This window comes from Saccopteryx bilineata, chromosome 1 (assembly GCF_036850765.1).
Source record: "Saccopteryx bilineata isolate mSacBil1 chromosome 1, mSacBil1_pri_phased_curated, whole genome shotgun sequence".
In the NCBI taxonomy this organism is placed as follows: domain Eukaryota; kingdom Metazoa; phylum Chordata; class Mammalia; order Chiroptera; family Emballonuridae; genus Saccopteryx; species Saccopteryx bilineata.
The window spans coordinates 34937377-34962359 of NC_089490.1; positions in this window are offsets into that span (position 1 = coordinate 34937377).

A 24983-nucleotide genomic window follows, 5' to 3' on the forward strand; every position below is an offset into this window, starting at 1 on the left:
CATTTTCTCATTTGTTTTCATATCCAAGTAGCTTACATGCTGACAGCTGTCTGATCATGACATGTTAGGGCTGCTGATAAATCCAAAGGTATTGATTGAAGTGAGAGGTTCACCATGATTTTTAGAATCCTTAGTAAAGTTTGATTCAATAGTAGGCAGTTGCACTATATATTTATTTATATGTAGGCTACAAAATTTCATTGTCATTTATCCTTTTTTTTTATCTTCTTTTTTAAAATTTTATTATTATTAAGTGAGAGGCAGGGAGGCAGAGAGAAAGACTTCTGCATGCGCCCTGACTGGGATCCACCCGGCAAAGCCCCTACAGCCTGATGCTCTGCCCATCTGTGGCTGCTGCTCCATTGTTTGGCAATCTAGCTGTTTCATCGCCTGAAGTGAGGCCATGGAGCCATCCTCAGCACCTGGCGCCAACTTTCTCAAATCATTTGAGCCATGACTGCAGTAGGGGAAGAGAGAAAGAGAGAGAAGGGAAAGGAGGAGGGGTGGAGAAGCAGATGGTTGCTTCTCCTGTGTGTCCTGACCAGGAATCGAACCCGGAACTTCCACATGCAGGGCTGATGCTCTACCACTGAGCCAACCAGCCAGAGCCCATTTATTCTTTATTGACACTAATAAATGGATGAAAACAGGTTCCTTTATAGAAACTTACTCTGTAGAGAAACCCTGTTATAAGGTAAAAGTCACTCCATTCTTGCTTTCAGAAACAGACTGATTCTGGTGCAGAAGTGGTGCATGTTTGGAAGATATTTGGGAATCTGCAAGATTGTGGGCCAATTTGGATTGAGGGCCATATGTCCCTCATGCATAGAAGGACATATGGGTACTATACTCTATGACTTTGATTTTTCCCACTTTAAGATAATGATACAGATTCAGGAGAGACAGAGATTTGGACTGGCCTCAAGACCTGCATCATTGGATATATAGGCTTTATTTTGTTAGGCTTAACTCTAAGAAAGATGTTCTTTTCTCTTTTTTGCATTTTTATCAGTATACAACTTATTTTCAACCGTCCTCTATTTTTTTTTCACACTCTTTTTCCCTAGGGTACTTCAACAGCACTGTAGTGTGACTTGAAAATATTCCCAAATAGTAAAAGAAACAAAACGGTTATAAAAAAATTTCTTGCAGAAATTAGGCTGACTTTTTAAAGTTTATGCCATTGGCACTATTGTTTTAGTCATAAACCTCTTAGCAAACAAGGGTGATATAAGCTTTGATTAACTTATGCCCAATACCATATGATTAAACCTTAATATATATTGACTATTTTATCCATTTACATATCTTATTTACTCAAATTTATTATTTTCCTTTTTTTTACTTTGATATATTATGTTATATAAAATAGGAAAGGGTAGGTGTCAACAGGAAATTTTTTTTCTTGCACTTATTTTTTTTTTGAGAATTCTGATTATGTGAGTTTTTTCCTTTTTTTTTTCCTAGTGCAGAGACATATTTTTTTTCCATTAGCAAAGGTATTACTTTGTTATTTTCAGCAGGATTATCATTCAGGTTACCTTTTGGTTATTAACTACTCTGTTTACACTCAGCTCAAGAAATATTGTTCCTCTCTTGCTCACAAGTGCACAGTTCTTACCTTACAACTCAATGCCTGAGGGAGCTGAAGAGTGTGCATGTTATTGCTCTGAAGTTTCTTGACATAATACATTTATCAGTGTGTACATCCCCTGTTTGCAGGGCTGTGCCACACTTTGATGAATTCTGACCTAATTTCTTTAGTGACGCCTAACCTGCGGAGAAATATTTTTGTCTTGTTCCCTGAGAACAGCTAACTAATGAAATAATTAATCACTTTCCACAATCAAATGCAAAACTTTTTTAATTAACAAGGCAGAAGAAAGGGAAATTATAGGTGTTATAGCCTGAGTAGGAAATTGAGTGAAGTATAGAACTAGTCAAATTCATTGCGAAGGCATTGAATAATGATCATCTATTCCAAAGAGAAGAGTCAAATTGGCATTCAGAGTGAAGATTGCACTTGAATCATCAAGGTAGAATGAAGAGTTAGATGAGATAGTCTTCATATACAGCCTTCCCAGGGTAGGAGGCAGAATGGGATAGAAAGTTCTACACATATAGAAGCCTTTCTTTGTTCTAAGAGAGTCCCTATTTCAAGATTCATACAATTTAAAACACTGAGTTTTGTCATAATTTCTGATCTTTCTGAGTCCCATAATTGCTTTACATTTCATTGTTAGTAAATGAGCCTCAATTATTTCAGCTCCCTAATAACAAGAGGGCATTCTCCATAGAAGCTTTGAGATAGCTCACTGTGTGTATGGTTCTCTGAATCACATAGGAGGAACTGAAGACCAAGAGTCAGAAACAGAACAAAGGAAGAGCAAGGTCTGGGGAGAACAGTGTCTCAAGAAGGTAGTGGATAGGAGGCGGATGTAGCCACAGGTGAAAGGTCAGTTTTAGACAGAAGAATGGAACTAAGAATCACATACTGGCCTTGGCTGGTTGGCACAGTGGATAGAGTATCAGCTGACGTATAGATGTCCCGGGTTTAATTCCCAGTCAGGGTGCACAAGAGAAACGACCATCTGCTTCTTCCCCTACCATTTCCCCTTCTCTCTCTCTTCCCCTCTTGCATCCAGTGGCTTGATTGGATCAAGCATGGCCTGGGGTGCTGAGGATAGCTCAGTTGGTCTCAGTGTGTCAGCCTCAGACACTAAAAATAACTCTGCTTATTCGATCATTGGCCGCAAACAGGGTTGCTGGGTGGATCCTGGTTGGGGGGGGGGCATGCAGGAGTCTGTGTCACCATCTCCCCTCCTCTCACTTAAAAAAATTAAAAAAATAAAAAGAATCATGTACTATGAATTTGAATTAGAGGAGGCAGAGATGGATTGTGGAACACGCACTGGATTAGAACAAAAGCACTGAGTTCTGGGCTTGTCCTGGTACTAATTATTTGTGTGGCCTGAGGTATATTATTTAACATGACTGGCTGTCAGTTTCATCATCTGTAAAATAAACAAAAGCACCAAATAATCTCTAAGTTGTACCATAGTTTTAAAATCTATGATTCTATGATTTTTCTTATTCTGAGTCAATATGCTGTCAAAAGGAATGAGACTATTTAGAGAACATTAGAATTAAGTTGAAAAAGAACACACCAGATCAATCCCTTTGACACTGATGGTGAGTTAGCAATTTAAAAAAACTGTAGTTAGCAAATGAATTCATGAGAAAGATAAAGGGAACATTCACAAAATAAACTTTATTAAGTAATACTTTCTATTTTATGTGCTGACAGTAACACTAGATTAGGAAAGTTATTTGAACCTGGAATGCTGAGGTCTCTGGTTCGAAACCCCAGGCTTGCCTGGTCAAGGCATATGAGAGAAGCAATTGCTGTGACTTGATGCTTCCTGCTCCACCGCATCCTCCTTCTCTCTCTCCTCTCTCTAAAATCAAAAAATAAAATCTTGTGTATTTAAAAAGTTATTTATCAGAGGAATGCAGCAGTAGATTTTATCTGCTTACTATTTATAAAAGCTACACTTTCACATAAACAAAAATGCTTAGAACAAAAGCACTAAAAACTTTGCATTTTACTTTTATTTTCAAAGAAAATTATATTGAACTATTGAAATTCTTTTGAGAGTGAATATGGTTCATGCTTCTCCACCTGTGAAGGCATGTGTCGGAATACAGACTTTATCTAGACACAAGCCTCCTAGGTATTTTAACAAAATATTAATAGAGAGAAAAACAGGAATTACTCCGAGGAAAAATTGAAAGCCAACTTGTACCTGTACAGCACTGAGGTGGCAGAAACGGCTGCACAACAGCTTAATCCTTGTGACAAGCCCAGAACTCGACAATAACGGCTGGCACTGTCTGATGAAATTGCCAAGGAGCCAGATGCCACAGCTGGGAACATTATCCCTGTGCTTCAGATGAAATTGATACAAGCAAATGGCACTTCACTGTTAACCCCTCGGTATCCGTATGAGCTTACTACAAAGAATTGAGGTCTGTTATAAAGGGTAAGTTGCAAAGGGTAATGAAGAGGAATGAATGGCAAGAAAAACAATTTCATTAGAAAAAGAAAGTGGAAATGAAACTGTAAATATTGTTCAAAAAAGGAAAAGTAGAAAATAAGAACTGATCTTTAAATGACTAACTGTAGAAGATAAGAGGAGTTGTGACAGCATCAGGTTGCAGAATGCTCTAAAAATTATAGGGCTATTCACATTTTTTCTAATGCAGGTGATAGTATTTTTGACAGAGACAGTGAGTGAAACAAGGAGAATATTTGAAGTAAACCAATGATGAAGAATTTTTTCCTGATAACATTCTAAATAATCCATAAATGTTACTTGAACATATACAATGTGTATGACCCTGGGTTAACAACTATATGAATCTCAAAGAATCTATAGTATAGAACAGTATAGTCTATATACAGTATATAATAAATATTGTATAACTTAATGTATAATGTGTAATAATACCCTGTCTGAGGTATTGCATGGTTCGAGTCCATAGTGTCATCTAGGCTATAATTTTAGTATAGTCTGTGTGGTAGCCAGAATAGCACTCTCCAAGTTCCCAGGATATAGAAATTATAATTCCTGGACCTGTAAACATATTATTGTACATGCAAAAAAGATTTTGAAGAAATAATTAAGAGTGTGGAATTTGAGATAGGGAGTTATCCAGAATTGTTTGGGTATGTCCAATCTAATTATATCAATACTTAAATGCAGACAACTATTTGGCTGGGTCAGAGAAATGAGATAAAAGGAGGAGAGTTCTAAGCATGAGATGGATTCAGCTCATCAGGCTGGCTCTGAATTTGGAGCAAGGAGGCCATTAGTAAAAAAATGTAAATGGCTTCTATAAGCTCACAGACAGCAATGATCTTAGTCCCACAACCACAAGGAACTGAATTCTGTCAACCAACCAAATGAACAAGGAAACAGGTTCATCTCTATGTCTCTAGAAAGGAATGCAGCCCTGATAACATCTTGATTTTTGTCTGATGAGACTTGTGTAATAATTCTGACTGATAAAACTATAAGATAATAAATTTGTGGTTTTTTTTTTTTTTTTTGGACAGAGACAGAGAGAGAGTCACAGAGAGGGATAGACAGGGAGAGAGATGAGAAGCATCAATTTTTCATTGTGGCACTTTAGTTGTTCATTGATTGCTTTCTCATATGTGCCTTGACCTTGGGGCCACAGCAGACCACGTAAGCCCTTGCTCAAGTCAGCAGCCTTGGGTCCAAGCTGGTGAGCTTTGCTCAAACCTGATGAACTTGAGTTCAAACTGGTGACTTTGGGATCTCGAACCTGAGTCCTCCGCATCCCAGTCTGACACTCTATCCACTGTGCCACCACCTGGTCAGGCTAAATTTGTGTTGTTTTAAGCAACCAAGTTTGAGATCATTTGTTATAGGAGCAATAGAAAGCAAATACAATCTATAAATTATTATATGCATACTAAGTTAAAACTAAAAGGAGAAAAGTAACAATATAGTCATGTGCTGTTTAATGACAGGGATACATTCTGAGAAGTGCATTGTTAAGCAATTTATTTGTTGTGTGAACATTATAGACTGTACTTGCACAAACCTAGATGGTATAATCTACTACATGCCTGGGTTATAGGGTATAGCCTATTGCTTCTAGGCTACAAGCCTGAACAGGATTTTACTGTAAAAAACACCACAAGATTAAATCGAGCACAAGAGAAAACAGTGTAATCAAGAGACAAGATAAACCGAGGTGCATTGAGGCTGCTGCCAGCATACTGTATTGTAGCCAACTATTTTTTTCATAAATAGGAAGAGTACACTCTAAAATAATGATTAGAAGTATAGTACAGGCCACATGTTAAAAAATGTATAGTACAGACATACTTTATTTTATAGTTTTGCTTTCTCATACTCTACAGATATTGCATTTTTTACAAATTGAAGTCAAGACCCTTGACCTGCAAAAAGATTATGACTCACTTTATTGAGATACTTACTTTATTGCAGTGGTCTGGAACTGACCTGCAATACCTCCAAGGTATAGTAAATATATACACCAGTAACATATTCATTTATTATCATTATAAAGTATCATATACTATAAATAATTATATGTGTTAGATTTTTACATGACTGGCAGCACCATAGGTTTGTTTACTCGAGCATCATCATAAACACCTGAGCATGATTTTAGGATGGCCACGATGTCACTAGATAGCAGGAATTTCTCAGCTCCATTATATAATAATCTTACAGAACTACTGTTGTACATTCAGTCCACTGTTGACTGAAATGCTATTATGAGGTACATGATTGTGTAAATAGTGATGTTGAATTGATCAAGTCTCTGATTTTCTGCTGAATTTGTAGTTTAAAAGGAGGCAACATATTTGAGATCATGCAGCACTCAGTTACACTGAGATTTTATAGGAAACAGATTAAAGACAGACTTGGAAAGATAATAGACTTTCCGAGGAAACTATAACATCTATGAAAATTATATGTGGGAGAATGACAAGAGAAAACTGATTTGTAGGAAAAGAATGAACGTTTTGTGGGGGAAATGGTGGGAGCCTAAGTTTTTTTTTTGTTTGTTTTTTAATGTAGGAATCATAGGACAATATGAAAAAGCAGATTAAGAACGGGTTGTAGAAAGTGTTGAGGCCTCCTTTTAATGCCACAAAGAAATCTTTTTCTTTTCAACGTTGCATGTAAATGTCTCTGAGTCCCAGAAAATATAGAATTATGCATTTGAGCTGTGCCCTGGTGGTTCAGCATTACTATGAAATAGATTTATAATGGCTCTGGTTATCACCCAGAATTTCCTCCGCTGCTCCCAGGCTTGAGTCGGCTCTTTCCCAGATTCCATATTGTGCTCTTCCTTGGTTTACCTTTCCTTTTGCTAAATGACTTCAAGTAACTTTCTAAGAAAGGAGGGAGGGCAACAGATTGTAACAGAAAGTCAGTATTCTTCAGTTTTTGCATACTTGAAATATCTTTATTTTTCTCTTAATTTTATGTCTACACCTACATATTGAGTTCTAGTCCCCAATTTACTTTCTCTCAGAAGTTGACAACTATTGCTTTATTTGGGATCCAGTTTACTGATAAGGTATATTTATATTGAAATGATACCTGTTTCTTTGTTGCTGTTGTTGGTCTCTCTCCTTGGAAGCATATAAGGTTTTTCTCTTTATTTTTGATGTTCTTTTTTTTTTAATTTTTATTTATTTATTCATTTTTTTAGAGAGGAGAGAGAGACAGAGAGGGAGAGGGAGGAGAGAGAGACAGAGAGAGAGAGAAGGGGGGAGGAGCTGGAAGCATCAACTCCCATATGTGCCTTGACCAGGCAAGCCCAGGGTTTCGAACCGGCGACCTCAGCATTCCCAGGTCGATGCTTTATCCACTGCGCCACCACAGGTCAGGCTATTTTTGATGTTCTAAAATGTTATAGAGACATATGTAGGTATGGGCCTTTAGTCAGTCTTTCTCTGGAGATTTTTCAGTCTAAAAATTTGTATATAGCGTTTCTTTAACTCTTTTATTATGTCTATCTTTCCTTTTATTTATTCTCTTCCTTATTGTTCAAGTTATATTTATGAATATGGTTAAAAGGTAAATAAGACACAGAAAAACTCAAAAGAAAATAGTATAAGAATTTTAAGATTAAAAATAAGGATAGGCAAAGATTTATTAGGAAAACTAGCAAAAATAAGACCAACATAACATTATTTTCAAACTATAAAATTGAAATATATTTATGAATCAAGTAATGCACAATAAAATTATAAACCATGTAAATCATGTATTTAAATGAACAGGAAAAGATATTATTGTATACATCTAAAAATTCAAACTACTAAATATAAAAGGATAAATAAAACAGTTATGAAAAATGACATGTTTGCAGAGTATAAAACTATAGTCTAGGGCTAGGCTAAGAGTTTTATATGCATTAATATTTAATCTTCCAACAATGCTGAGGCAGATACTATTTTTCTCATTTTATAGGTAGGAAAACTTTGTTAGAAATTTTGAGTAATATGCCAGGGTTCAACAACTAGGAAGAAAGAGGTAGAGTTGGATTTCAAACCCATGGTTATCTGATTCTGGAGTCTGGGTTCTAACACTGACTTGTGCCTTTTCTTACTCCTTCGCACAGATGAAGCAAACAAAACTCAATAACATAAAGACTATGACCAATGTTGTGTTGATTTAATTTAAAAGACATTTGTGTCACACTTTGAATTCAATGTAGTGCTAATATGATTAGATTCTTTTGTCACTATTACTCTTTGTACTACAAAGTTCTATGCGTATTGTTACACGCACAGTGATTTCCACCACTACAATACCAATCAGATACGTTTCGGCCTAAAAAGTCTAAAAAATCCCCTGTGTTTTATTTGGTTAACCCTCCCAACTTCCCAAACCCCTGGCAAGCACTGATATGTTTTCTGTCTCTGTAGTTTTGTCTTTTTCAGAATTTCATAGAAATAGTATCATACAGTATACATCCTTCTAGAAACTTCCTTCTTTCATTTAAGCTATATGCATTTAAGCAGTAGCATAAAACATTTACCCATGTTGTTGCATAGATTAATAGATTGTTCTTTTTTGTTCACTGAACAATTGTCCATAGTATGGATGTACCATGGTTTGTTTATTCATTTGCCCATTAAAGGCCATCTTGGTTGCTCCCAGTTTTGGGTGTATCTGATTTTTAAAGGTTGACAGTGAACATTAACATTCTTAGGTACTATGTGGGAGATATGACAGGACTTGACATCTATACTATCTATCACTGATGTAATTTTCCAAATTACAAATGAAAAATGACTCAGGTAATTGAATATGCATTTTAAAGATGCAATAAATCAAGCATTCTTACTAAACAAGGAAGTATGAAAATAAATGAACTGAGCATTTAGGTAAAGACATTAGAAAGAGATATAAATAAGCCAAGGAAAGATGAAAGAAGGCATGATAAAAAACAAACACCTACATTCTCTATTGGAAAATAAAGAAAAGTAGTAGAAATGATAAATAATTTTAAGAGTTGTTTTTTCTCCCTTGGAATAAGTCTTATATATATAACTTTAGCATGTTTAATAAAAAAAATGGACCAAAATTCTCAAATATATAATATTAGAATGAAAAGGAAGATATATGTTCTTTTATTTGATATAGACCTTCCTTTAACTATAGAATAATCTCATTTATTTTAAGGAAAAAACTTCAAAACTTTGCTAGTAGATTGACTTCAACATCCTATTAACAGAAATGGATGCAACTTAGTATGTTTTGTTCTAGCAATGCAAATACAGCATTGAAATAACACGTTTCAACATGTTGAAGAAAAAGTACAAGTTCAAAATATTTCTTGAAGGTATTAATTAATAATAATTATTAACTTTATTAAGTTATAATTTCTAACTCTCATTGAATGCTGAAATTGTGCCAGACACTATCACAAACACTCTATACATATTAACTCATTGAATTCTCACAAACCCATTAAAAACTATGTACTATCATTATCATTTTACAGGAACCAAAGAAACTAAGGCACGATCGTTTAAGTAATTTATCCAAGGTTGCACAACTAGGAAATAGTAAAGCTAGGATGTGAACCTAGAAAATATTACATAAGAACTGTGCTCTTATTTACTGGCACACAGATTCACAGACTCTACTTCTGATTAAATACAACAACAATAAAAACCACATAACAGCAACCACTATCAATGAATCCACTGACCACTGACTACTAGTATCATTTCATAAAATTAGTAGATATATAATATAACAAAGAAGATGTACTTCAACATAAAAATGAATATCATAGTAAACAATGAAACACCAAAAATAGGAGCAGGGCAAGTGTGCCCTCTACTCATATAGTTTTACACATTTTCAAAAATTCTAGCCAAGACCCTGGCTGGTTGGCCCAGCAGTAGAGCATCGGCCCGCGTGTGGAAGTCCTGAATTCAATTCCCAGCCAGGGCACACAGGAGAAGTGCCCATTTGCTTCTCCACCCCTCCACCTTCCCTCTCTATCTTTCTCTTCCCCTCCCACAACCAAGGCTCCACTGGAGCAAAATTGGCCCAGGCGCTGAGGATGGCTCCATGGCCTCTGCCTCATGTGCTAGAATGGCTCTGATTGCAGCGTAGCAATGCCCCAAAGGGGTCGAGCATCACCCCTGGCAGGCATGCTGGGTGGATCCCAGTTGGGCACATGTGGGAGTCTGTCTCTTTCCACACCCCTGCCCCCATGTCTCACTTCGGGGGAAAAAAATTTAGCCAATTCAATGAGAAATAAAACAAAGTAGTATATATTTTGGAAAAGAAAACATTTAGGTATCATAATTTGCATATACATTAATGCTCTATCTAGAAAACTCAAGAGAATTTTTTAAAAACCTATAGAAATAATAAGAAAGATCAATATATTCTCAGGTGGAAAGAACAATATTAATTTTTTGTTATTTGACAATTTTACTGAAAGAAAAAAACTAACAAATTATAAACTGCCTGAAAATACTGTATGGACAAAAATAAAGTCAGTTACAAAACTTTGCTGAAATATCTAAAAATAAGATATGAAATACATAATGATAGCAGGAATGACTAAATATCATAAATTATTAAGTGGTGCACTGGTAAATTGGCTTTCTGTGAGGACAGAATGGGAGAGCTATGATTTGTAGTATTTGCTGATTTTCATGGTGTAAAAACTCCCATCATGGCTGATTTCAATATACTAAAAGTTTAATACCATCTGGCAAAATACCTGAATTATTTAACAAATGGCTTTTCCATGCTGGTAAGAGCTGCCTTCATAATACAGCTGACTTATTTGCAATTTAATTTGTGTGTTTAATGTAATTACATTCTAAGCCCCATTATTATGTTTTTGTTTTGTTTTTCTTTGAAGCTAGACAAAGTAATCTTAAAATTTATGTGAAGTTTTTGGAAATATAAAATCATACTAGCCAATACAATTTAGCAAAAGTAGTGAGCAGGGCATGTAGTACTATATAGGTAAATATGTTACAAAATTCTCATGAAAACCAATGTGTTGTAGGCATAAAAATCTTCTGAGCCATGGCTCACAAGGAATAGCTTCTATTGCATGTCCAATATCATTGTGTAATAATATCTAGCTTTACTTTCAGTTTTAGAAATGCAAACTCATACCAGGAGATACTATTTTTTTTTCTTTAAGAGAGAGAGAGAGAGAGAGAGAGAAGAGAGAGATGAGAAGCATCAACTTGTATATGCTTCACTATAATGGTTTATTTATTGCTTCTCATACATGCCTTGACTGAGGAGCTCATGACGAGCCAGTGACCCCTTTGCTCAAGCTAGTGACCTTGGGCTTTAAGCCGGTGATCTCTGGGCTCAAGCCTGAGACCTCCATATTGTGTCCATGATCCCACACTCAAGCCAGTGACCCTGATGAGCCAGTGCTCAAGCCAGCAACCTTGGGGTTCTGAAACAGGGATCTGTGTTCTGGATCCATACTCTATCTACTGTGCCACCACTGGTCAGGCTGAGGTACTGGTTCTTAAAATAATTTAACAAATGAGCAAAGTTTTAGTTATTGATACTCAGTGTTAGAAATGAGGTGGTAAAATGAGCACTTGCATATTCTATCAGATTGTAAATTTTTTTCAAACTCCCTGAAAATCAATATGTTAGTAGATATCAAGAACTTAAAAGATTCTATACTATAATGCACAGTCTATTCTCTTTTTAATTATATTTTTAAAATATATTCTTAGCTTAGTAAACAATTGGAAACAGCCTAAATACGGCTCCTCATTTGGGTCATTTAGTCTTTTGCCTGTGAAACCTGCAGTACATCACGTAAGGAATGGGCGAAGGTCATGTGTACAGGTATTCATAGGTATTTCAGGGAACCCAGGAGCAGGAAGTACGAGTGATGATGAGAGAACCCAAACATAAAACTAAATAAAGCCATTTGTATTCAGAAGAGCCCTGTTCTTTGTATCTGTCTCCAATGCTCCACAATCTCTTGCCTTTCTTTGCCTGGCTTTTATGGCGCTGTAGAGAAAATAGGTTTTGTGTTTTTACAGTTAGGGATTTTTCTAAGACAATTTTACTGAAACCTGAGACTGACTTAAACAGGAAGCAGAAGACAATGTACAATTGTGAGAACTCCAGAGAGGTGTACCTAACTCTAGCGTATTTGGATATCTAGAGGGAAGGTGGGGGTCCTGACCAGGCAGATCAGTTGGTTAGAACATCATCCTGACATGCCCAGGTTGTAGATTGATCCCCAGTCAGGGCACATACAAAAATCAACCAATGAGAGCATAAATAAACGGAACAACAAATCAATGTTTCTTTCTCTTCGTCTTCCTTTCTCTAAAGATCAATAGATTAAAAAAATATTTTTAAAAAGAGGTAAGGTGAGATCTTGAATGTGAAGACATCCCTAGATTCTAAAGCCAAAGTAGTTTTATCTTTTTCTCTGCGTAAATTTATTTGCATTCCAGTGGGTTAGAGTGGGAACTCAGGATCCTTCCCAAGAAGTACAGGCTTATTTTTAATTCTCTCTATCTGGAAATATACAATTTATATTTCAGCCATTGGATTCATAGTTTTGCCTTTCTTGCCCAAAAGACAGACTCCCATATTCATGTAGGACAACACTGAGCTTTCATCTCATTGCCCTGAGAAATTGAGGTTATTTGTTGTAAATTAAATACTAATTAAACTGTTCTGCTCCAGAAACCAGTGTGTGCATTCAGGATACTTGTAATAAGGATGGATGTTATAAAGCTTTTTTTGATTCATTCTCTGCATCCTTGCTCATCAGTACTTATGGCCCTGTAATGGCTGCTTCCCAGACTCCTGAAAGATGTAGCACCTGAGGCTAAGCAGTTCAGTTTTCTTAGTCTCTCAATTACAAACTCCCCTGAGAAAGAACTGAACCAGAATCTGCCTTACTGCACAAGAAGTAAGTGCACACCCTTTTGAATAGAAAAGAAGAGAAAATGATTGGGTCCTTTAAGACAACCTTCAATAGTAGGAAAAATGATTAAGGGATGCCTAATACTGTAGAATATTATATAGCCTGGCCTGTGGCGGTGCAGTGGATAAAACGCCGACCTGGAATGCTGAGGTCACCGGTTTAAGATTCTGGGCTTGCCTGGTCAAGGCACATGTGGGAGTTGATGCTTTCTGCTCCTCCCCACATTTTCTCTCTCTCTCTATCCCTCCTCTCTAAAATGAATAAATAAATTAAAAAATAAAACATTTAGCAACTGACATTTATAACCTAGTCAAGTTTTAGTTTGACAATGACCGCACTCCACAATCCTAAAAGAAACATTTTGGTTAGAAAAATGAAGGTTTAAAATTATTTTACCACAGCAACTATGAATTTAACTTTAAACTTAGTCAATTGAACAACTAGAGTTTTCAGGAATTTGATATATACTTTTTTTTTTTTTTTTTTTTTGGTATTTTTCTGAAGCTAGAAACCGGGAGAGACAGTCAGACAGACTCCCGCATGCGCCTGACCAGGATCCACCTGGCACGCCCACCAGGGGGTGATGCTCTGCCCACCAGGGGGCGATGCTCTGCCCCTCCGGGGCGTCCCTCTGTTGTGACCAGAGCTACTCTAACGCCTGGGGCAGAGGCCAAGGAGCCATCCCCAGCGCCCGGGCCATCTTTGCTCCAATGGAGCCTCGGCTGCGGGAGCGGAAGAGAGAGACAGAGAGGAAGGAGAGGGGGAGGGGTGGAGAAGCAGATGGGCGCTTCTCCTGTGTGCCCTGGCCGGGAATCAAACCTGGGACTTCTGCACGCCAGGCCGACGCTCTACCACTGAGCCAACCGACCAGGGCATTGATATATTCTTAAGCAAAAATTTCCCAGATGATTGACATTCTAAAATTTTTATAAGCCAGGTTTATTGAAGTATAATTTATGTCCTGTAAAAGTCACCCTTTTTAGTATACAAATTCTGTTGGTTTTGCTAAAGATAATTGTCTTCTCGAATTGTTTTAATCCTATTCTTATTTCTACTGCACCCCATTACTCTTCTATGTATTACCCTTTCTTACTCTGCCCAACACCCTTGAGAATATTTGAAATAAATGTGTGAGTGTTCTTACAAATTTCATAGCATTAAACTTAGTATGAAAAGAAAATGTTCTCTGGTAGATATACAGGGTAGGGCAAAAGTAGGCTTACAGTTGTGAGTGCAAAACAAGTTTATTATTATACTATTATTTCTTACTTATTATGTTATTTGCTACACAAACAACTGTAAACCTACCTTTTTCTCACTCTGTATTAGAAACCAACTGCTCCCTTAAAACTAGATTATTAGTACTGAGTAGGTGGGAGATTCTTTTCTTTTGCATTTGCTGGAAACTGCAGTATTTCTTCTTAAAGTTTATGCTGTAATCCTGGAGCTGCTGTATTTTTTGTGCTTTAGTGACATGTGAGCTGCCATGCAGATATAGGTGCTGCAGATGCATGTGATAATTATTCACTGTGTCTCTTACAACTCATCTGTCAGTGAAGAACTGGGAGGATTTATTTTCTAATTTCCTAATGACAGTGATATTTTCCTCTTTTTTTCTATGACCTTTTCCTTTTCTTTACAGAGACTTTCAGAATTTCTCTCTAGTAATCCTCTGAGGGCCTTTTAAAAATAGTCTTCTAACTACTTTATCCCTTAGTAAATTTCCATTTTGTAGCTGTGTTACATATATGAACCCATAATGAAGAGAGTAGCAAAATAAAAAATATATGTTTATAAAATATATATGTTTATAAAAATATATGTTTATAAATATATGTTTTTATATATATTCACTATATATATTCACTACATGACACATTTAGAAATTATATATATGTATATATAAAGGGGGAATAATAAATGTGCCATATAGTGAATATTTGCTAGATGTATTGCCCTTCCTTAAGTTAAACGTGTAGAATTCCTGGATCAAAGAATATTAAGATTTTAATACATAACCTCAAAATTGTTTTTCTGAAAACCTCCCTGTTAAATTCCCATCACTATGTATGCAAAAATATTTCTCAGAACTTTCTTGCATTTTTTAATTTTATGTTTGAAACTTTCATGCTTAATATTAAATAGCTCTGATGTATAGCTACAGGATAAATGTTTGCTAAACTGAATTGAAAATATCATTGCAAGGGTATGTAATTTAAGGTAGAGATGCTTATATTACTAAATTAAAAGAATAGATAATTTCAAAATGAAATGGATATTTTTCCATCGGGTTACTATATTATTCTATAATAAAAAATTGATTAAGATTAAAATTTAGAATCTTATATTGTGCTGATATAGAGAATATAATTTTGAATAAAATGGTGTCTATAAAATATTAAAGTGATGATTCCCACATAAGAATGAGTCTGGCCCTATTTTACTAAAATAATTGCTTACACTCTGCCAATCTTCACTTTTCTATTTATCCTGACAGGTGTCAATTCTCATTTATATCTCTGACATGTACTTTGGGGATTTTTCTAAGAATTCATACTATTGTATTATTCAGAGAATTAATATTTCTCAAAAATACAGTCAACAACAACAACAAAAAACCCTATCCCTTAATGAGAAGATATCTAACAGAAAACCTAAGAGCTATTGAACATTCTGAGAGTTTGAAGATTTTATGAGCAGTAGCTAGAGACAGAAATATTTGCTTGCATTTTGACAAGTGACTCATCTTCTGTTTGGGTAGAAGGTAGAAGCCTTCTCAGCCCATTTAACCTTACCTGCTAATTATTCCAACTGAACGGCTAGATTCTAATTTATAGTGAGATTTCTGTTAAGAAAGACTTGAAAGCAAATCCCACTCCATAGAGATAGCTAAATTATTTCTGATAAATGGGACAATTTTGTCAAATGAGGAGAATCATTACAGATATTACAATTCAACTGTAATTCTAACTTTAGTTACACAATTGCATGCACCAGGTAAAATAAAAAAGAAAAAAGTTCATTCATATATTCTGAAAATTGGGACCCCCTAAATGCTTTTGTTTAGGTTACTGAGGTAAATGCATGTGAATGTAGGTAATTAGTGCTAGTTTATTGGATACAGGTCTCAGTGCTTAAGTTGAGTATGTACATATGGAAAACTATTGATAGCATATTTAAAAGTATAATGGCCTTATCTAAAGAATGATTTAATATGGAAAGAAATGAAAGGGGACTTTGGGGGATAAGTTTACTCTTTTGAAGAAAATTTAGGGAAGTAACCAAGGTAAAACAGATATTAAGCTTCTACAGTTTCTTTGCTTTGTTAGCTTTAGCCAAAAAAGCAGAATAAACATCTAAAGTAAAAAAAAAGCAATGATTCTTATTTATTTTTAATGCTCATACCATCTTAGATATGGTTCTGTGTTCATCTTGATAACAGACATCATGTTGGCTTTTGCCTATGCCAGACACCTAACAAGAATTTCCCTTTGGAGTCCCCTAATCTCAGTTTTATGCATTATTTTCTGTACATTACTTGTTCGGAACTTATCTTTCATTTCTGTAACCAGGTAACTTCCCTTAGGTGTTTTCTAAGCACAGCTATTCTGTGAGTCTATTGCAGTGACAACCCATCAGAAAAAAAGACTGATGTTAAGCCAAGACTGAACAGTAAAGAAAACAAAAAACAAAAAAAGAAAAAAACAGAAAAAAATAGAAATCAAGAAACAGGAAACCATGAACCCCGAGATGTAACCTCCTTATCTGAACTATGACTATTAAATTAATTTTATATTTTATTCAAATTCATACTCCCAGGGCATAAATAGTCACACTTGAAGAATGCTTCTCAGAATAAATGAGAAATATACACAAAAAAATTGGCTTGTGAGTTTGTTGCTATTTTTCAATAACATAAACAAGTTTACGAATCATTTTAGTTTTGTTAGTGAGAAACATTGGCTCCACATAGCAAATTTCAGTGTCTTTATTATTCGTATTAATCTTTTATCTAAATTATACAAACACATGAATGGAAAATAAACCAGCACAGAAGGGCTGGTTATGAACAGCAACAGCTCCTGAACGTACTGGTCCAGCCCTGCTTGCAGGGGCAAACATTCTAAGTCATTTCCTCCATTAATGATAGAACTACTCATTATGTCACGTTTTTTTTTTCCTTAACAACTGTAGATGTTGTTATCAACCACACATAATATTACATCAGATTTAGCTCACTTTCCAGTTTCCCCAACTTTATTTACTGTGCTTAACATTGCTATTTTAGTTTCTACACTGTGTATCTATAAAGTTGATAATATCCATAATATACATACCATACTTAACCTTGATCTCTTGTCCCATTCACTAGTGTCAGTGCCTCTTGACTCCTCAGTTTTATCGAAGGAGAAAATTAGTGCCCTTACCTGCCCTTTTCCCTCTTTCTCTCCTTTCACTTCCCACAACTGCCAATCTAGTTTTACTTCCAAATTGCTAAGTTTGAAAACATTTTCTGTTTTGTAACAATAACTAATATTTTCCTATTTTGTTACTGATAGATGCTCAAAGTTAAAAGCTGAGAATTGACATTTATATTATCATGACTATAGGAATATTCTTCATTGCAAAGTCAAGGGGTGTGTTAGTATTTCTTTTATTTATCTACGGTCCTAGTATCTTTTTCACTCAAAGATGATTGTTTAGATGTTTTTTGTTTGCTTGTTTGTTTTCACATGCCCTCATTCATTGTACATTAGAGTTTGCCTCATATATGGACTGTGCCCACTTTTATGGCCCAACATCCAGCCTTGGACACCATGCTGGTTTATCCTGCTGTTATCTTATTGGGAAAATAATCCTAAACCCTTTTCACCAAAACCTAATGCTTTTAGTTTCTTGATCATTCTGACTCTTCCTTAAAATCCATTGCATGTTTCTCCTTGAAAGTCATTAATTTCCTCTTAGAATTTGGATTAACTGTTGTTTTTTATTTCAAATATAATTTTATTCTAGTGATTGGTTTTCTAATAATTGATTTTTTTCTAGCGTTTTGTGCTATTTTAATGTCCTTCATTTTCCAGGTTATCATTAATACTATCTAATTGCTATTGTCCCCTATGTGCACATCTTCCTCCAGTGTCTGCTGCTCTTAGGCTCCTGCCTGGACCTGTGAATGCAGCATTCACCTCGCTTCCTTCTTTCTCCACTCCTCCAGGTTGCCTCCTCTGTTTCCTGAATCTCATATTTTTCTTTCATGTTTCACTTCTTTGTTTTCCTGAAGGGCATTCTCAACTTCCTGAAAAGGAATTATGGAGTCATGTGTGTCTAAAAATATCTTTAGTCTAAGTTTGTACTGAATTGATGCTTTTGTAGCTAAAGGACTTTGAAGGTCAGCAGCATCCTCCCTCCATAAGTGGAAGGCATTTCGCCATTTTTCACCCCACACTTTCCCTCAATTATTCCTTTCCTCTCCAAGGACTTGTAAGTTAAGCTGGCTCCCTCCTTGACTTTAGCCTCTTCTGCACATATTTTAAAATTTCTATCCCCTGGTTTTCTCTCCTCAGCTTATTTTGTCTCTATCCTCTTCCACTTACTTTCTATATTTTGAACTCTCAAATCTGCTGATGACTTTACTCTTATCCTATTTGGTCTCCGGTTTATTATTATTGCAGGAAGAGAATAAATATACATATATATTCAGTCATCTATCTTTAACCAGAAATCTGTGTCAAGATTTTTAAACATTTAAATTTTTTAGATTTTAATAGTTAATGATTTATATATTGGTTTATATTTTTTCCTTTAACATTTATAACAACTCTTTGAGGTTTTCCTTAGATGTCTTATATGGAAAATGAGGAATTAATAGGTTATATAATTTGTCAGACTTGTCTCTCTGGTAGTGATGAGTGATGTTTACAATTCTAGATGTATCTGATTCTAAATACCATGCTCATTCACTCTGCGTACCTGGTTCTTATGCTATTTTTTTTTAATTTAAAAACTTTTTTATTTATTGATTTTAGGGGGGGAGGTAGAGAGAGGGATAGGAACATTGATCTGTTTCTGTATGTGCCCTGATCAGGGGTCAAAGTAGCAACCTCTGTACTTTGGAATGATGGTCTAACCAGCTGAACTATCTGGCCAGGGCTCTTATGCTATTTTTAAATTGATAACTAAATTTGACTCTGGGAACCCTTGAAAATAATATACTTTATCATTACAGATTTCTCAAAGTGGAAAAGAGAAAGAAAAGCAAATATTCTTAATTACCTTTACATAAATCTCCATTTTTCAGGTAGATTAAAGGATATTTAGAATTTAGTTGGATACATTGCTGCATTGTGATGGTTTAGAATTATTTGAGATTTGGAGATGACTATCCAAGTCCCCTCAAAATATGAATATTGGTGGTACTATTCCAATTACTATGTATCAAGTACCTAGTATGGGAACATTATACCAGGGTCTGCACTAAATACAAGGGTGAGCAAGATGGAATCTTTGTCACTTACTTAAAGGATGATAAATACAAAGATGCTTCTAGTGTAAAGCAAGATACACGCACCAAAAAAGAAGTATAATCAAGGAAGAAAGAGGTAAACAAAGGTTAGCAAAAGATAGGAGAAGGCGTGGACAGAGAATATCTATGAAAGGCTTCATAGGGAAGATATTATTTGAAATGAGTTTTATTAGATGGATGGGATTTTAACAAAAGGGAGTACAGTTTAGTCTGAAGGAAGAGCAAAAGCAGTAGTTAAACCATGAAGATAGGAAGGAGAAGAATATTCAGTTTCTTGAACATTTGGGAAATTCACAAAATAAAAATCAGGACCTTGCATAGAATAGGCAATCATTCATGAAGAAATTACTGAGTCCCCACTATGTACAAATGGTGGATGCAAGAGTGAATCAAGACGACATGGTCACGGTTCTTACTGAACTCACCATCACATAAAGTAGACCTAATAAAGCAGTAAATACACTAAATGAGTGTACATTATACAAAGAACCATGAAGGAATAATGCTAATCTCATAGAGTTGTTGTGTGGATCACATATGCTAAAATATGTAATGTACCTAGAGCTTTACCATTACTATTTTAATTAATGATTTTTTAAAAATATTATTGAGTGCCTGACCTGTAGTGGAGCAGTAAATAAAGCACTGACCTAAAACACTGATGTTGCTGGTTCAAACCCCAGGCTTGTCTGGTCAAGGCACATATGGGAGTTGATGCTTCCTGCTACTGTCTGGGTTCTCTCTCTCTTCTCTCTAAAATCAATAAATAAAATCTTAAAAATAAATAAATAAATGTTATTAAGGAGTAAACAGTATATTACAAAGAATTAAAAGGGACTACCACTATTATAAACAAGGGTTAAGAAAAGTCATTCTGCTATGATATTATTTGTGAAATTGAAATATTAGAAAAAAGCAAGCGGTGCAAATAATAGAGGGAGAAAGAATAATTCAGTAGAAAAAATGAAAGAGTAAATGCCACAAGGCACAACATTTTAGAAGAGGTTATAGGACGTGAGTATTGGCTTGGGTGGGTAGAGTAATTAGACAAGGGAGAGACTTACTAGATACAGTTGAAGAAGCAGGCAGATATACACTATGTATATATATCTGAGTAGGTCATGATAACATTTTATAAAGATTTATTGAATGGGTAAAAAAATGAAAGAATAAAAATCTACTGACCGATCTGGAGAAGCACATTGTGCCATGTTGTGAAAGTCTCTGAATACTGGTCTGGAATGATTACTCTGGGAAACAAAATTTTTGTTGCATCCTCAAAAACACTTGTTCTTACCTAATTCGAGTGTGCTGATCTCAAATCTGACATTAGTTTTTCTCTGTAAGCTACAGTTTTTTTTGCAATTCAAGATTTTAGGTTTTCATCTTATTGTAAAATTTTCAACATTTAGTTTAACATAATGAAGTAGAATGTCTTCTTGGGCATCATCTTTGTGAAAATATAATATAATAATTTATATAATGCAGTAAATACACTAATACACTAAAAGATATAATTGCATCAGAATTTGTCTACTATTTTGAAATAGAACATATTAAAACATTTATTTTAATTGTAAAATTTGCACAAAACTGGTGCTGGGAAAACTGGAAAGCCACATGCAAAAGAATGAAACTGGACTACAGTTTGTCCCCCTGTACTAAAATTAACTCAAAATGGATCAAAAATCTAAACATAAGACCTGAAACAATTAAGTACATAGAAGAAGACATAGGTACTCAACTCATGGACCTGGGTTTTAAAGAGCATTTTATGAATTTGACTCCAATGGCAAGAGAAGTGAAGGCAAAAATTAATGAATGGGACTACATCAGACTAAGAAGTTTTTGCTCAGCAAGAGAAACTGATAACAAAATAAACAGACAGCCAACTAAATGGGAAATGATATTTTCAAACAACAGCTCAAGATAAGGGCCTAATATCCAAAATATACAAAGAACTCATAAAACTCAACAACAAACAAACAAACAATCCAATAAAAAATGGGAAGAGGACATGAATAGACATTTCTCCCAGGAAGAAATACAAATGGCCAACAGATATATGAAAAGATGTTCATCTTCTTTAGTTAATAGAGAAATGCAAATCAAAACTGCAATGAGATACCACCTCACACCTGTTAGATTAGCTATTATCAACAAGACAGGTAATAGCAAATGTTGGAGAGGCTGTGGAGAAAAAGGAACCCTCATTCACTGTTGGTGGGAATGTAAAGTAGTACAACCATTATGGAAGAAAGTATGGTGGTTCCTCAAAAAACTGAAAATAGAACTACCTTATGACCTAGCAATCCCTCTACTGGGTATATACCCCCCAAACTCAGAAACATTGATACATAAAGACACATGCAGCCCCATGTTTATTGCAGCATTGTTCACAGTGGCCAGGACATGGAAACAACCAAAAAGCCCGTCAATAGATGACTGGATAAAGAAGATGTGGCACATATACACTATGGAATACTACTCAGCCATAAGAAATGATGACATCAGATCATTTACAGCAAAATGGTGGGATCTTGATAACATTATACGAAGTGAAATAAGTAAATCAGAAAAAACCAGGAACTGCATTATTCCATACGTAGGTGGGACATAAAAGTGAGACTAAGAGACATTTATAAGAGTGTGGTGGTTATGCGGGGAGGGGGGAGAGGGAGAGGGAAAGGGGGAGGGGGAGGGGCACAAAGAAAACTAGATAGAAGGTGACAGAGGACAATCTGACTTTGGGTGATGGGTATGCAACATAATTGAACGACAAGATAACCTGGACATGTTATCTTTGAATATATGTATCCTGATTTATTGATGTCACCCCATTAAAAAATAAAATTATTTAAAAAAAAATTTGCACAAAACTTATTTAAATTCTATTCAGGCAAAGATTTGCATTTGTAGGTCTTGCGTTTGTGTACTTGTTGAGGACAATCTCGTTTGATGCTCCTGCAGTAGTCTGCTCATCACTAACAGCTCCAAGAATTTTGGGAATCTTATCAAGGTGACTGTGCAGGAAGTGAATCTTAACGCTCATATTACATTCAATGTCATGGAAAGCCAACAGTATCTTTTGAACCAGAAGTTCATAGTTTTTTTGTTGCCAGGAAGTTCTTTGTAACTGCCACAAAAGACTGCCATGCTGCTTTCTCCTCCTTATTTATCTTCCTGACAAATTCTTCATCACCTATGAGGGTTCAAATCTGAGGTCCATCGAATACACCTGCTTTTATCTTCTCGAAAGACAAAGCAGGAAAAGCAGAAATTATATGTGGAAAGGATTCACTTTCTCTATTCAAAGCCTGAACAAACTGCTTCATTAAGCCAAGTTTGATGTGAAGTGGGGGAAAAATGATCCTGTCTCGATTAACTATAGGTTCATTCACAATATTTTGCATCCCTACTTCCAGAGCTTCACGTTCAGCCACTCCTTCTGTGTCCAGTGTTTCTCCCGAGCTCAGCTGTCCCATAAACACAGGAAGCAAGGATACTTTATGAAACCTCTCTGTTGTCCTAGTAGTAAATTTACCACTTTAAGATTCACACAAATGATCCAGTTATGCTCCTCATATTTCAGAAAGTCGAGGACAATTTTTATGTCATTATAATCTTCTTGCAGATGAGTTGAATAACCAATTGGAACTGCTGCATAAACATTACCATTGTGTAGGAGAATACATTTCAGATTCCATTTAGAGCTGTCAAGAAATAACCCCCATTTTGTTGGACTGTAAGTGGTAACACCTAGCTGGCTGAGAAGACTACTGATATCATGACAGTAAACAAAGTGTTTGTCTTCAGAAAAAAAGTCCAAAAACATTTGTTCATGCTTCCTGAAATGGGATATTTTAGCTGACCAGTGAAGTACATCCATTTCTTGAAGCCTGGAGGCTAATAACTCAGCTGCTTTCTTTGATAGGCCCAAATATCTTACTAAGTCATTCAATTCGGGTTGGCTAAACTGCTGAGGGGTTAATGACTGCTTGGCATCAGAAGAAGATCCTTCAGATTCTACAACCATTTCCTCATGCATCTTATCAAAATACACTTGATCACCATGTTCACTTTCTTCATCCTTACAAAAAATAAAACCATTAAAAACTGGAATCAGGAGTGTTTCAGAGTGTGGGATAGGTCATGTTGCTAAAGGAATATTAGTATATGCAATAATATGCCATTTTTTCTTGCCGATGCCCTTTGTATGGATCAGACAGAAATAACAGTCACTGCTGTGGTCCTTAGGTTCACACCAAACCATGGGAATACCAAAAGGCATTCCTTTGCATTTTCCTTTTGTCCAATCATGAAGCATTTCCTCACAATTATGACACATAATATGAGGAGCCCAATTCTTGTTTTGATTGCCAAGGGGAACTTGAAAATAGGCAATATATGCACGTGTCACAAATAATGAAATATTGTGCCTTTGACGTTGAAGTGTGTAATAGCCACATATATAACAGAAGGTATCAGGACTATTCTTACATTTATGCCTACTGGAAGAAGCCATGATTCAATAAGAGTGTGTTTTTATCAGATAATAATTTTTTACATTTAAATACAACTACAATTATGTAAAAGTGATGTTTGTAAAACATTAATTGCCTTGTGGTTATGTTCAATCCAAGAGTCGTTGGCCTTTAACTCCAATATAAAAACTAATGCATGCCATTAACTATAACAAAAAAAATTAAAATTGCATAAAAACTGGAGCATGCATCAAAAATGGATTTCTGATTTTGAATCAGCGATACAGGGATATATAAAAACAGTTCTAAAACCTCATGCAACAGAAAATGAAAAAAAAAAAATTGTTCTCCAGTGTTATCATTAAAACAATAGACAATGAAAATGTGCTTTTCATTTTCGAAATAAGGGAGTAGTATACGTTCAGGCCTGTCTACATAAGTTGTGGAACAGAGTGAAAATTTAAAATGTGAGACTCCGTGTTTACAAATTAAAAATTTCAAGAGAGCGACAGCAGAATATTAAACAAACCATAGCCTTGCTTAGCATAAGGCCTTATGCAATTTTATAGCTCACATGCCTATCAAGCCTACTATAATAAACCTTTAAAATAGCAATTTTCAACCACTGTGCTGCAAAAGGCACACTGGTATGCTGCAAGATTTTTAATTTTTTTTTTCTACAGACAGAGAATCAGAGAGAAGGATAGACAGGGACAGACAGTCAGAAACGGAGAGATGAGAAGCATCAATCATTAGTTTTTCATTGCATGTTACGACACCTTAGTTGTTCATTGATTGCCTTCTCATACGTGCCTTGAACACGGGCCTTCAGCAGACCAAGTAACCCCCTGCTTGAGCCAGCGACCTTTGGCTCAAGCTGGTGAGCTTTTGTTCAAACCAGATGAGCCCTTGCTCAAACTGGCGACCTAGGGGTC